The following is a 15,137-nucleotide window of genomic DNA, read 5'->3' on the forward strand; positions in this document are numbered from 1 at the left end:
TTTTACAGGTTTAAGCGCTCACAATTTATAATGATATGGAAGAGCTAAAGTCTGCACCCACTACGACGTATCAACTCGTATTATTGTGTTGATTTAAACTAATAATAAATCTTTGTAATTATACTTTCGGATCCTTAAGGCGATCTGCATAGACTGGCTTTCGTAATAGTAATTTTAGGACGTATTGTGTGTAAAGTGGTGTATTTTCCTGACCGGTAGGAGACGAGTTTCCTGGAGGACCCCCCCCCCCGTCATCTCCATAGAGACCGATTAACGCAGTTTCAATTGAAAAGCCCTGAGAAAGGTTCTTCACGTACCACACGGAAATCTTTTGAATGATGCTGTTTCGAACTAAAAAGCTTCATTCAAACTGACTGAACTATTGAGGTTCTACAGATCCAAACTACACAGTAAAATTTATTTTCAAATGAATCGTAATCTAATTTCTATATTTCCCCTGGAAACCCATTCATTTTACACGAAAGATCTATTTTTCTCTCAAAATGAAAACGAAACAGGAGGAAAGGAAAACTTGATATACGATTTGTGCTATTCAGAGAATACACATCTTTGAAAATTCGTGTTACAAAAACACGTCTGTCTAAAAGAGGATTAACGGAAGATTTAGTTGCGCACGATAATGAAATGTCAATGCCGAAGAGCTTCGGAACGTAATTTTAGAAAATTAATAGAATCGAAACAATTCGATCTTGCTATCTGGAAACCTATTTCAGTAAGTCCAGTGCTTCTTACTGCATGTCCAAATATGATACGATCTGCAAACTGTACGTCGACAGTAATCATGCCAAAAACCAAAATTAGTATTAGGGTTCATATCTAGAAAAAATCGAAATATGTGTCTATAAACTCCACGTATTGCGAGGTGCGGAAAGCTATTTCCAAGTTTGGCGGTCTACGAAAATATTCTTAGGGACTACACGGTATTCAACATAGAAAGAGTATCTAGAATAACCAATGAAACTCCTCTCTCTCTCTCTCTTTCTCTCTCGTTCTTTTTCTTGAAAACTGGAGTCTGCTGTTGTTTAAAGAAAATATCAAAACCTTCTCCTTATGTTTATTCGGCCCTTATTCTTTACTGTACGTTTAAGTTTCATGAACGTGATGATGTGAGGTGCAGTAGGAATTGGAATGATAGAAAGTTAGTAGTTGAAGTATAGCATAGTACCGACTATAAAGAATATCATGTTCCAGGTCAAAGTGTTTTGTAAGATAGATCACTGTAGCAAGACATGAGCAGAAAATAGAAGTTTTGTGCACCTCCATTATACTGTTTCCATTCGGCGATCAGGTAATGAAATTTATCGATATATTTAATAATTCCATGCTGCAATTATTAAATAATTCCAGCAACTGTTCATTCAAGTTCTTTTGGACACCGATACTCAGTAATCGATGGAACGCTATTGTGATATTTTCGATAATTTCCCTGCTGAAAGATGAGTTTCCCTAGAACTTTGAGTACTTATAGGAGCAATGACGTGGTGCAACAAACTCATAGGAGGGCGATCATTTTTCCTTAAAACAATGTGGCCACTGCTACACGTTCAGACATAACTGTGCAAGGCCAATCATTCGGAGATATGTGATTGTGCTCGATGATAACCTCGATTTCGTGCTTATTGAAGCATGTTTTATGTTACCAGTTCAAGCACACAGTTTTCTTTGTTAGTTTGTTCTAGCTCAGAAGCAATCGAGTAGTTACGTGGTAGGCACGACAATTTTTAGTTATTGCTAGTTCAGTGGAAGAATAAGTAATTTTTGTGGCATGCAGTGCCATAGGAATGCAATCCTCTATGCTTGAGCAGTTGCCAGTGGTTGTATATCAATTGTACTATGCATGATGCTTTATGGAAAATGATAGCGTACTTTCTGGATGTTTATGAATTTTTTTGAGCTAAGCCCAATCGCTGGTTACTGTTATTCCAAAAATTTGGAATAACAGTAACCAGCGATTGGGCCCGAAATCAACTTGTAACTTCGGGTCTAAGTAGTTGAATATTATTGTTTTATCACTTTTATGTGATGGACCTATCAATTACAGTTTTTCACATTTGAAGCGTTAAATCAAAATAAATGAAAGATTGACTAAAATTCAATATCGAAAAATAACAAAAAGAACGGTTTGAAAAACGAAAAACCGTTTTTAAGCCGAAATTTCTTCTTTTTTCCTCTTTGTAGATTGGAATACAGCAATGCTTATGCTTCTAAGAGTCATTAAGCCTTTCAGTCCAGACCAAAATGAAGGTGAGGTGTATACTTTGTTTCCTCTTCATTCGTGAGTTGCGATCTGTTATTGCTGAAGATCCCCGAAACTTCTGTCCCAATGGAACGAAAAGGAGAAGAAATTAAAACGATGTCCACATTTCTAATGGTTATGTCGTTTAACTGATCTAGATCGGTTATTCCTTCACTGTTTTACCTATTTTGACTGAAAATAAGTGCTATCTGATAAAAATGATCTTATATAGATGAATGAGACAAAGTATCGAAAAGACAGGAGCTGACTACAAAGCGCTTATTGGATCATATTATTGTTATAATTATTGAAAATATAAACTTCCCTTGTCATGGTTTTACTGAATATCAGAAGTACTGTAAGTTTGCATTTTCATTAATTAAAATAATAATGTGATCCAAGTAAGCGCTTTGCAGTCAGCTCCTGACTTCTCGAATTTATACGCTTACTGAGAGATTACTTAAAAAAGAATATGAGGCAGGAGATTCGGGGTACGAGAGTGTTGGATCTTGTTATAGGATCAGAAGACTTATTCATAACTAAGTTATTGCCTCCGATTGGGGAAAGTGATGATAGAAAAACGTGGAAATTCCAGTTAAGAAGGGGTCTATGTGGAACTATAAGGCAGATGGTTATGATCTTGAAGCAGTACAATAAGGATCTGCAAGGGAAGGATGTTCATAGTGCATAGAGAAATATTCAAGGAGTATCTGGAGGAAGCAAGCACCCAAGATCAGGAGGGTAATTCGGGTAGGAATTAGATGGATGAGTAGTATCATTTGGCATGAGCTGAGAACAAAGTGAATGTTGTGGAGGATGTATAAAGAGAAAGGTGGACCAGCTAACTCACGAACGGTACAGGAATCGGGCAAGAAAAGTGACCAGCATGGCAAGGAATGCAAAATCGGATTATGAGAAGAAATTAACTGAGCAGATGAAAGGAAATCCCAAAGATCTTTTTCGTTATGTAACGAGTAGGAGGAAGAAAGGCTATGGAAGGTTAACTTTAATGAGTGCAGATGGGAGGTAACAGAGGCAAACGAAACTGTTGTACTACTGAGTGACCGTTTTCCAAGAGCGATCATCCAATTGAAGATATTGTTATGACAGAGGTGACAGGGACTGATGCCAGAACAGAGGTTGAAGAATTGGAAGAACTTTGGATATTGCAGAATCTGAATGCAAATACAGCTGCGGGATTGGATGGTATATCAGTTTGCGTTTTACGAAAATTTGCAGGGGAAAACTGACGATGCCCTTGACTAGGCTGTTTATTTTATGTCTCGGCTCTGGTAAAGTCCCAAGAGAGTGGAAGGAGAGCAAACTAATTCTTTCAAGGAGGATCTAAGTCTGTAGCAAATAGAGACCAATTAGTATCTCTGGAATGATGGTTAAAGTATTGGAAAAGGCGGTCAAAAAAAGATACTTCAGGAATAGTAGAAAAGAATGTGATACTCTTTGTGAAGGGTCAGTCATATCTTAGTCATCTACTAACTTTTTTATAATAGAGTGACAATTGAGTGCGATAAAGGGAATGGCTAGACGATGATTCTGCTGGATTTTTCATAGGCGTTTGAGAGAATACCCATGGAATACCGTTACACAAATTAGAACAAATAAGGATGGATTTGAAACTGGTGATATGGATAAAGGGTGGCTGATGGGAAGATACCAAAAATTAGTGAATGGAAAAGAAGAACTAGGAGAAAGCAAGTGACTAGTAGTGTGCCACAGGGCTATGTGCTAGAACCACTGATGTTTAATTTGTATATAAATGATACAGGAAATAATTTGAAGGAAGATATTCGTTGCTTGTTGATGATGCAAAGTTTGGTAAGATATAGTAAATCAAGTCGATGTAGAAAACTTGCAGGAAGATTTAAATAGGTTGACAGTATGGGAAGAACATAATGGATGTCAATTTAATGAAAAGTATAAAGTTATGTATTTTGGGTTATTGAGTAGCTCACAGGATTACTTGGTTATTGAGGAATACATTCTTATAGATAAGAGAGTTATCTTTCCTTTTTATAAAGTCTTACACAACCACATCTGGATTACTGTGCTGAGGTCTGATCACCTGGGGATAAGGAAGTGGTGGAAAGGATCCGAAGCGAGTGACCAAGATGGCACGTGATCTATAGAATGCTCCCTATGAGGGCAGGTTGAGGGTTTGTGGATTGCAAAAGTTGATTGATTGAAAAAAAAAGGGGGGGGGGATAAGATAGAAACATTTAAGTTTCCAAAAGGTTTTATAGGACTGATGCAATGGAAATATTTAAGCACTTGGATGATGGAGCAGAACATGAGGTCATCCCCGGAAGTTCGGTAGGAGTGTGGTAAGCACAGGCGTGGTTAGTGCATAATCAAACAATACTAGATGCAGAGCGGTGAATGAATGGAATGGGCTGCCTGAGTTAGTTGTGACTTCTTTGTCTGAATGGTTTCACGGAGACGTACGATAGATATTGTACTGATAGTTTGGGTCTTCCACGATGAGTCTTGTGACTCCATCAAGGTGCCCATGAAATAATTTCTATCCTAACAGTAAAAATGAGCTTCGTATGTTTGTTGGAATTGAAGCCACTGGTTCAGCCTAATGAAGTAAATTCATTTGGCTGAACCAGAGGATAGCCAAGTTAACCCAATATCTTGTATATATTTTTAGACGCCCTAAATTAATTTATAAACTTCAGTTTATCTTAATAGATAAAATTATTAGACTGCAACTAACCAACAGATCAGATTTTCATAATTATCACTATACAAACCCTCTATACACTTAATCCATCTTCTCTAAATACTCTCACTTTCTTTGATATCCGTTTTAAAAACCTTGTGAGTAAAGTTGGGAGCAATAATCCAATATTAGAATGACTGACTTGAATAACAGTATCATTACTTCATTTCTCTTAAAGATGATTTTTTTTAAAAATTAATCCTGCCGTCAGCTGATCTTTACTAGTTGACTTATTAATATTTAATATACTTTCTGAAATTAAATTCCCTCAAATTCTTTTATTCATCGACTTTTTCCAAATCCTATCAATTCCTCTTCTGCTTCCACGCTTTAGGATAATCATGAAAAGAACTTAGATCATCCGAACAATTGATTATTCTGTCCACTACATCAGCAAAGAGGGAAATGTTATTCTTAATATTTGAATCGAGATCACGTATGAATGTAATTGAATATATTAAACAACAGGGAATCCTAATATCGAACTATCCTGTGGTACTTCGCTACTAATAACTCGGCTCGGTGAAGAGTAAATACGACTTACATCTATTATGTCAACCAAAGGATGTCAGATGACTGTTGATATCTCATGTGATCTATTATTTTATCGGTTCGTGTTTCCTAACTTAATATGGCTGCTAGGTAATGAAAAATCTATTTGTTTCACTATAAGTAAAGCTAAAGATTTGCATAATCAAAATAATACGTTTGATGATGAATAACAGCCTATTTTTCTATCCACTGCATGGTTAATGCCTCTCCCATTGCGGGAAAGGCATAATACTTTAACTGTACTTTATTCTAAGGCAAATATTACAAATAAGTACAACCATTATGTACGAAATTACTCCCTAAACATACAGGGTTTGGATTTCTCCTTCAGTTGATATTTTAGTGCTGCAAACCGAGCAGTTTAATAGCAATTAACACATGCGAACAGTAACTGGATTCTCTAATATGGAAAATACATCGATTTTTCATGTTAATGACTCTGCATGTCTACCTTTTTTAATTTTTTTTTCTGTAAGGAATCAAATCTCTAAGCGTTTCAAAATATTTTGAAGAAGAAAGCTATATAACACAAATAATTGAAGAGCCAGGCCTTCATGAACTGATTTAATAGAAAACTAAAATGAGAACGAAGCATAATCTGCTTTTACAGTCCTTCTGGAGGTTATTACACACAGAGGTCAGTACCAAGAGACGATTTCACTCTTAAAATGGCCATTTCAATAACAGTTTTAAAAGAATAGACGTTAACGATTGTGAAATTGCATGAAAAAAAAAAACGTATAGTTTGCGACGAAATATGTTTCTATTCAATTAAATTAATGAATATTAAGTAAAAATCGATCATCATTTCGAACCAGAGTGTTTGAAATTTGATAAAAAGTTCGAAAATTAAGTTTCAGATATTGGTTTGGAAATAATGATATATTCTTAATATCGTTGCATTTAACAGTTTTACATTATTAAATTGAAGCCTTCGCTTTCTTCAATTAATATACTTCTGTGCTTAAAATAACTGGAAAATATTTATACATTTCGCTATTTCAAGTTCATTATGAATTGTACGATTATATAATTGTGCAACTTATAACGAAATTTTACGATTATCATTATTGAAGTTCATCTTCCATTCACTTTGTGAATGGAAGATGGCTTTCTGGCCTTCAATGGCATTTATGAAATGATTAGGAAAATGTATTCACATCATACACAAGAACGACCTTATATTACAATTTCATGAACTGAGCCGATGTAATCTAAATCACTTCAGTTAATCTCAATGACAATTCATATCTCTTATGAAATTGCTTTCGTAATGAACTTCAACCAGTAGTCCAAACATGACCACATCCACTAATGGCTTAAGTCTGATATGTGGGTGCAGAATAAATGTACGCCGCAATATATGCGACTTATATTTAAAAGCATTTTAGGTGAATCCAACCCACTAAAAGGAAAAGCACATGATACATTATGAAAGGACCTATTTTGAAAGAACTAATGGTTAGATAACACTGTTCTCTTGCTTTAGAAACATAGTAATTTTTAAACCACTTTACGGTGATAGTCTGACGCTAGGCGAAGTCATCTAGCACTTAAAGACCTTCACAATCATTTATACTGCAGTGGAGTTCGAACTGAACTCACAGCCTGTGGACTGGTTGGATAACGAAAAACCCATTTTGCTGGTAAATACAAGTACTTGGATGGATGTTTTCAAAATCTTTACAATAAGGTATAGATATCTATTATTGGCTTTTTTATACAGTGACTGTATTTTTTATATTTAAATTTCGAGAAGAGATTCTGCTGAGAAGTGTGTATAATGAACTACTCAACTACACAAAATTAGTACGTGTGAAACGTTTAGTAGCAGAGTTCAAGGGCCAGTCCTGCTACCACTTGATTCATTAGGCATTAAAATATAAAACAACAGTGTGGAATGTTGATTTCTGCACGTAACACTTGATTAAGGAGGAGATCTGATTCAGATTCAGTCTATAATGTGGAGAATTTTTTGAAGCCATTTGGAAAAGAATGGCTTAAACCCTAAACAGTAAATCACCCTATTTGTTGTTGCATCGAACTGAAGGCAACTGTTGCATGGAACTTACTTCTTAAAATATTCACATAAATCTGACTTAGTTCTCTAGCGAGACGAATTGAAATGCTATCATTGTAAAACGCGAAATATGAAAATAATCTTCTCCGAATCCAAAAAAGCACATCCTTATTTTCTCCACACACACTATTAAAGAAGCAATATGTACGCTTTAAGCCATCTGTGAGAAGCACATCTTGCTGGTTGCCCGAATGGGAGTGGACGTGAAAAGATAACAAGAAATTATTTCAAATACAATGAAGAAAGACGCTATCGTGAAAATGCTATGGTGCGCGCACACACACACACACTTAAAAAACCGTAAGTTTCCCCGTGGGGTGTAACACCTTAATCCCAAGGGGAAAAAAGTCTTCTGATTATTGAACCAACGGTGAAGTGGGATATAAATGCTCGTGAAACGGAAATTTCCTTTCTCCACCATCACCCACCCTTACCCAGAGTCTCCTTTCTGGTGATTCACCTGCCGTGCCACTGACACCTGGCGCATCACGATAGTCACGACGTTTTCTCTAGTGTCTGCACAGTGAAGCAGATGTCTCATCCACGGCTGTTGTAGTAATAGCAGCATTGGCGCGTGCTTCATAACACTCCAGCTGTCGGCATGCGGTATTAGCTATCACTAACGGATGAGGAAGGAACTAACAAGTGACAAGAATGAGAGAGAGAGAGATCTAAAAAAAAGCTTCAAATAAATCGCTAATGTTTAATTGCCACCAGTTATGTATTAAATCGGTGATATTTAGAGTGGAAGACTATTATGACAAGCAATATTTTAAAGATCCATCTCATTTAGCGCTGAAAGCTTCTCAAATATTTTCGTGATTAATGTATCTAACAATCACGTAGCATTACCTGAAATGAACATCAGACGCTTATCTCGATAAGCCTTTAGCAAGATAAACAAAGATAAATCTACGATTTTTTTTTCCTTTGGTGAAGGTGGGGTGTATGCGCTGCGCCTTTGAATGTACTCAAAGGATTAATTCCTTTTGGTAGGGAAAGGGATGTAAATCACTCGAGCCTGAAACATATGTTCAATTTCTGTCTAATGGAGCTATCAATGTGATTATCTGGACTTGGCATACTGCATGAATTTTTCGCAAAGCAAAAGACAAACACCTGTTCTGGTATTCTGATTCCGGTAATGACTGGTTCCTTAGTAATATCGGTCATATGTTTAGCACATTCCAGTTAATGAGTTTTAAATGATTCATCGTCTACTTTGTAAAGTACAAAGAAAGGATCCTTCTGTATTATTCGAGGAAAAGAAATCTTATCATAAGATAATAAATGATTAATTTAATTTAATTTTGAGAAATCTGTCATAATTCCTTCTTAAATACTATTTAAAGAACATTATTTAATAATTTTAGGTATTTAAAATACAATATTTTTAAGTATTATCAAAAGAATATTCTCAATATTCGTTTGTATTTGAATCCTTGTTAATATTTTTCATATGCTTATTATGCCATGTATGTGTAATAACTTCATAGATAGATTGTTGATGGGTTGGTTTGCGTTTCGTATGTTTTCTCGGAGTTTTTCTATGTATGAATGACAGGACAATAAGAAAGTTCCCTCTGTCTTTCTCCCCCCCATCTCTGGGATGTTTCATTCAACTCGAGTTGAATGAAAGGCTAGAAATATTTCGCTTTTCTTTGATATATTCAAGTATGCTTTCACCAAAGTGAATGGGTCTTACCAAATAGACCATAGTGGCATCCAGAATAGTGCAAAAATAATAAATATGAAGAAAATTATTACTTCAGTTACTCTAGCGAAATAAAACTGAAGGACATAGTGTTGATATTGGTATTATGTTTTTATTCACCACTAATCCAAACGTTACTAATCGAAAACCTAATAATCGTGAACCTTGCATTAGTTACATCACATGGTCACGCATATCACTACATTAACAATGCCATTAATTGTCGTAGTGTCACCATCGCCATAAATGAACAAAGTACAGTGAATATCTTCATAACATACCTGGCATCATGTCGCCAAATTATTTAAAATATAATATATGATACCGATCTACGCTAATAAAATCATCTACCATCAAATTTGTGAAACGGCACTCAGATATGACATCAACAGTCTATGCTAACACTACAAGCAGTCACCTGTCCTGTCAAAAATAGAAAGAATGCGCTAAAATCATGTTCATAGCGTTTGCTTTGGAAACCTAATAAACACGAATCTCCGACCAGTCCAGTAATGGCTAGACATAAAATTCTAAGCATACCAAACCTGACATACTATGTAGTTATATTAAACGATTACTTCAATAATGGTTACCGTTGCAATTTAAATCCCTTCACATTTCTAGGGACTAAAATAACTCGTACGATGCAGTGTTGAGAGAACATCTCATATTTACTCTGCTCAACAATCTGTTACACAAATTAAAACACTTAAACAATTATTGAATACTAAAACAGAAAAGAAATTAGGAAAATGGAATTATGGAACAGAAAGACCAAATAATATCATTTTCCTTGGATGCTAAAGAGAAAACTACACACCAAAACTAAATAGTAGCCATTTTCATAGAAGCTTATTCTGGCTTCAAAGATGGTGGGATTGTAATGCCACGTTATAGATAATTTTATTCTCTATAACGAATTTCACAGATCATTCTGAGAATACTTTACTCAGCATTCTCAGAATGATCTGTCCTTAATCTTCCAGTGTTTATACAATTACTGTATGTGCTAAATTAAGTATAATGAATTCATTTCCCGTTTATTCAATTTTAGACTGAATACCCAAAACAATAAAAATAAACATAAATAAATATATTAGATCCATAAGGTATTTTTAATTCTCGAAAGATATTTTTGGTTTGCTAATAATATGCTGCTGGATTAAAAGTCATTACGATTGAAAGGAAAAGAGGCAAAGATATGTACTTGCATTTTTCTGTTTCCAATCGCTTTCGTATTACGGTTAGAACCACCAAGAATGACTCTTTGAACTTGCACGGCTAACGCAAGTTGATTATACAGAAGAAATTTTAAAACACTGAGAATGATGTAGTGAGCAACTACACTGAGAATTTCAAACAATACATCGATAGCATATAATTAATAGCTATCTTTTTTACTAGTTAACTAATTATTTTTATCTAATTAAAATGAACTAATTATGTCATATTACATATTGGTACTAATAAATGCTAGAATTGATATTAACAATACTAATAATACTAGTATTAGTATCAATGCTATTATTACTATTTAAATATATTTATTCATGTTTACAGCCTTATAGTTATATAAAGGATTAGGAAAATGGCTTGTATCAGAGTTATCTGGGAAGTTATTGCGATATAATTGTTACTGTACATAGTTTCTTAGCTGCTTCACTGGAAGTGAATTTAACATGGAAGTACAGTATATAGTCGGTCTGTAGGTATTATTATAGCCACCGGAAAGGCATTGTCTTGGTGTTGACGAACTACATAAGCTGATTCTCTGTTACTCTGTATTCTTCTTTGCAATGATGCCGTATGATTATCATGTAATGTCATAAAAAAAAACACAAAGTCAATCTCCTGGCTTTGCACTTTTCCTACAATGCGTGCATAACTGACCATAATAAATGCCTCTCAACCATTCCAGATGCCCTAAATACAATGTCACCTATATCCTTTCGCCAGAAAGAGATCAAAAAAATATTTTACAAATTAGACAAAATGTCTCATGGCGCTGATGGCATTCCTCCACTTGTCCTGAAGTCTTGTGTGTACTAGAACTGACTCCTGCTCACTGTATATACTCTCTTACTCCACTGGTATCTATCCCACAGGCTGGAAATTGGATTATGTTCAACTCCTTCCCAAGAAGGATAACAAATCACTGCCATCAAACAACCACCCTATCTCATTCACTTCAGTCCTTTCTAAAGTAATAGATAGAACCATCAATTCCCAGCTAATTAACGACAACCAGTATGGATTCTGTCACTGCCGATCAACAGATCTACTCACATATATCATCCATCTCTGAACGAATGCCAAGGAGAAGTTTGGTGAATGCACTTGATATCTCCAAAGATTTTGATTTGATTGAGTCTGACATTTACTAAACAAACTCCCATCATTTAATCTGTTCCATGAATTCTGCAGTTGGATTGCCAGCTCTCTGTTTAGATCCAATGTGTGATGGTGAATGGATCGTTATCCTCTCACCATTCAACTAATGCCAGGGTTCCACGAGGTTCTGTTCTCTCTCGGAAACCCTCTTCCGTGTGTGTGTATATATATGTGTATGTATATATATATGTGTGTGTGTGTGTGTGTGTGTGTATATATATATATATATATATATATATATATATATATATATATATATATGACCTACATCAATTGATCTCCAACCCAATCCTCAGTTTTGCAGGTGATAGCACATTGCACTCTTCCCTTTCATTTGATAAACCTTACTCCACACAAATCACCTCAACTATAACTGACCTCGATTCTGATGTTCAAGCTATCCTCCAATGGGATTCAGATAACCTCGTCAATTTCAATCCTAGCAAAACCCCAGTTCTGTCTTTTTTCTCACATAAAAGAGCAATTTCTCCCAGTATTACCTTTGCAACACTCGCATTTTCATACAAGATGATGAGATTTCTCTTCTTGGGAGAGGCTTGATATCAAGGTAATTCCAAGAATAGAAATCTCATCTTGGAATTACCCTGGTTATGATGTGTTCATGGAATAAACACATCATAACCATTGCATTCTCAGCTTCTAAAAGACTAAGATTTTCTCTTTCGCTCAAGGCGTTACTTCACCTCTTAACAGCTGTTAATCTTATATAATTAACAAATCTCTCCATCTATTGAATATTGTTCTCATATTTGGGATGGGGCTACTAAGAGCTCCATCGAGAAGCTTGAGTAGATAGAGGAAGGCTATTATATTGATTAATAACCCATCTCTCACAAACTCACTCCTCCCACTTTCGAACTGGCGTTTGGTTTCTGCAATATATGCATTCTATAAATATTTCCATGGGAAATGTTCACATGAAATAGCATCAATAATTCCCCCACTCAGTACTAATCCGTTGGAACACATGCAGATGCCACCAAATGTCCCAACACAGTACACCTTGAAATCCACAGAACTAGGTTCTTTTCCTCCTCGTTCATCTCTGCTGCTGCTGTATTGTGGAACAGTCTTCCACCTTGTGTGTTTCCCAAAGAGTACAATATACAGGCTTTTAAATCAAATGTAAACAAGTTTCTCTTTTTCCCAACCCATTACCCATACACGGTACCGGCATACCAACCTCTAGTATATGGGCTAAACATGTAAAAAAGAACCTGTTGAGTTATTGAAGCACCTGTTTTCTATTAGCTGCAGAGGGTTGTTACATACATAATTTCCCATTTGCACAGCTCTTTCTCTCTCTGAGATTATCCGGTAGTTTCGATACTTTGTATTGCGCTACTGTTTCGTATAGTTACCCCATAACGGATTACTGCATCATACTACAGCAAGCAAGCAAGAAATACTAGATCTGAATACTAGATCCCATTCTTTAAAAATCTTCTATACCAGGCAAGGAAAACGAAAACAGAAAAAAAACTATACGTTTCTGTGGACTAAGAATTCATAGGTTTTATGAGACAGGATGAAAATACTCGATTTATATAACTGCAAGAGAATCCTACCTGAGCAGTCTATCAGTATAGTTCACTAACCCTTTCACATCCTTAAGAACAAGCTTTACAATTCTTTCTAAAATATGGCATGGAGATCTCAAATCTGGACGAACATATCCAGTCAGAAAATGTAAATTTTAAGATCTTTCACTTTTTGAAGAACTGGACAGACAACTTCCACAAATACCGACTTAACCGTCTTACACACAAACATAAGAAGTGTAAAGAAACACTGGTTAACATTGATAACACTGCTCCACAACACCTTGACAAACATAGACGTACTAATCCTGGCCGAAGTTGTAATAAAGGATTAAGAATCTTAGGCATGCAACATTAATAACTACCAGTCCTGCACCTTACGTAGACTAAAAAAAGAGGGGGAAGCATCATGGCATTTATAAAATAAAAATACAGCGTGACGGAAAAACAAACACGTTTCGAAGTTTTGGGATTTTTGGAAATCGCAAATAACGACAGACATAGCCTCATATACATGATAAACGTACTACTATATATATGCAGATCCCCCAGATAATGTACCCAGTTTTCTGCGGTATTGAATTCCGTACAATACATCGGCTCATCCTAATAGGAGACATTAACATAAATACTCTTGACCATGCTTCTTCTTCAACCACTAATACATACCTTGATATACTAAGTCAGCACAACATATACGCTACCATAAACTCCCAACAAGGGAAGAAATACTTAACAATTCACTAACACGATCATGCATTGATCATATCAACATACCATCTTCTATTAATACATATTCCTCAGTAATTAACACCAAAATCGCAATCACTACTTTGTTGAAACGAAGTTGAGACAAAGTTCTGCTCTCCCCAACATCCCAACGCTCTACAAAACTCCTTAATAGTAAAAAGCATTGTCGATAACCTTATAAAATGCAGATCATAATTGCCTAATTTGACTGAAATTGGAACTATTCACAGAAATATACAAAAAGCAACAAAGAGTACACAAAGAGGGAGAAACAGATAATAACTCATGGATAAATGAGGGCATTCTAAATAGTATTACTGTAAAGGAAAATTCTAAAAAAATTCACCCAGTAACACTTATCTACAAACATTATATAAAAACAAGAAATCGACTAACAAAAATAAATTCGTAGGTCAAAAAGACACTACAACTATCATACCTTTTTTATGGAATATAATGAAAATATGAAGCAAACATGGGCTACACTCAACGAATTACTAACGCGAAAAAAAGAAAAGTTCGCCACAAGATTTTATCGTAAAAAGCTTTGACCAGGGCATGAACCAAAAGGAACTAGCACACTCATCCCACAAACCATGCCTTCACAAACAATATCACACAATCCAAAACAGATAATCTACCAACGATCAACACAAAATTACCAACTCAATGTTAACAGCAAACTATTTATTTTTCACTTGTAAGAAAAACAGGAATTGAAGGAAGCGCTTTTACAGCTAAAACCAAGGACCACTCCAGGAATAGACAAAATAAGACTCGCAGACCTTTTAATGCACGTTGAACAAATGAATCCAATATTTTTGAAACTCTCGGGAACATAATATTCGACACTGGCATTATTTCACAACAACTGAAAACTGCGATAATTACACTAATTTACAAACACGGCAAAAGAAATGATACTCGTACACAAAACTACAGACCAATAGCTAATCTATCAGTCATCTCTAAAATTCTTGAAAAAATAACACACACCAGACTACAGAACTATTTACAGAAGTACAACATTATCTCACAAAACCAATACAGCTTCCAGAAAACAAAAAGCACCATCACCTTATTAGAAGATA

This window comes from Typopeltis vanoorti, chromosome 4 (genome assembly GCF_054136105.1).
Source record: "Typopeltis vanoorti isolate ZY-2024b chromosome 4, IOZ_Tvanoo_1.0, whole genome shotgun sequence".
NCBI classification, from domain to species: Eukaryota; Metazoa; Arthropoda; class Arachnida; order Uropygi; family Thelyphonidae; genus Typopeltis; species Typopeltis vanoorti.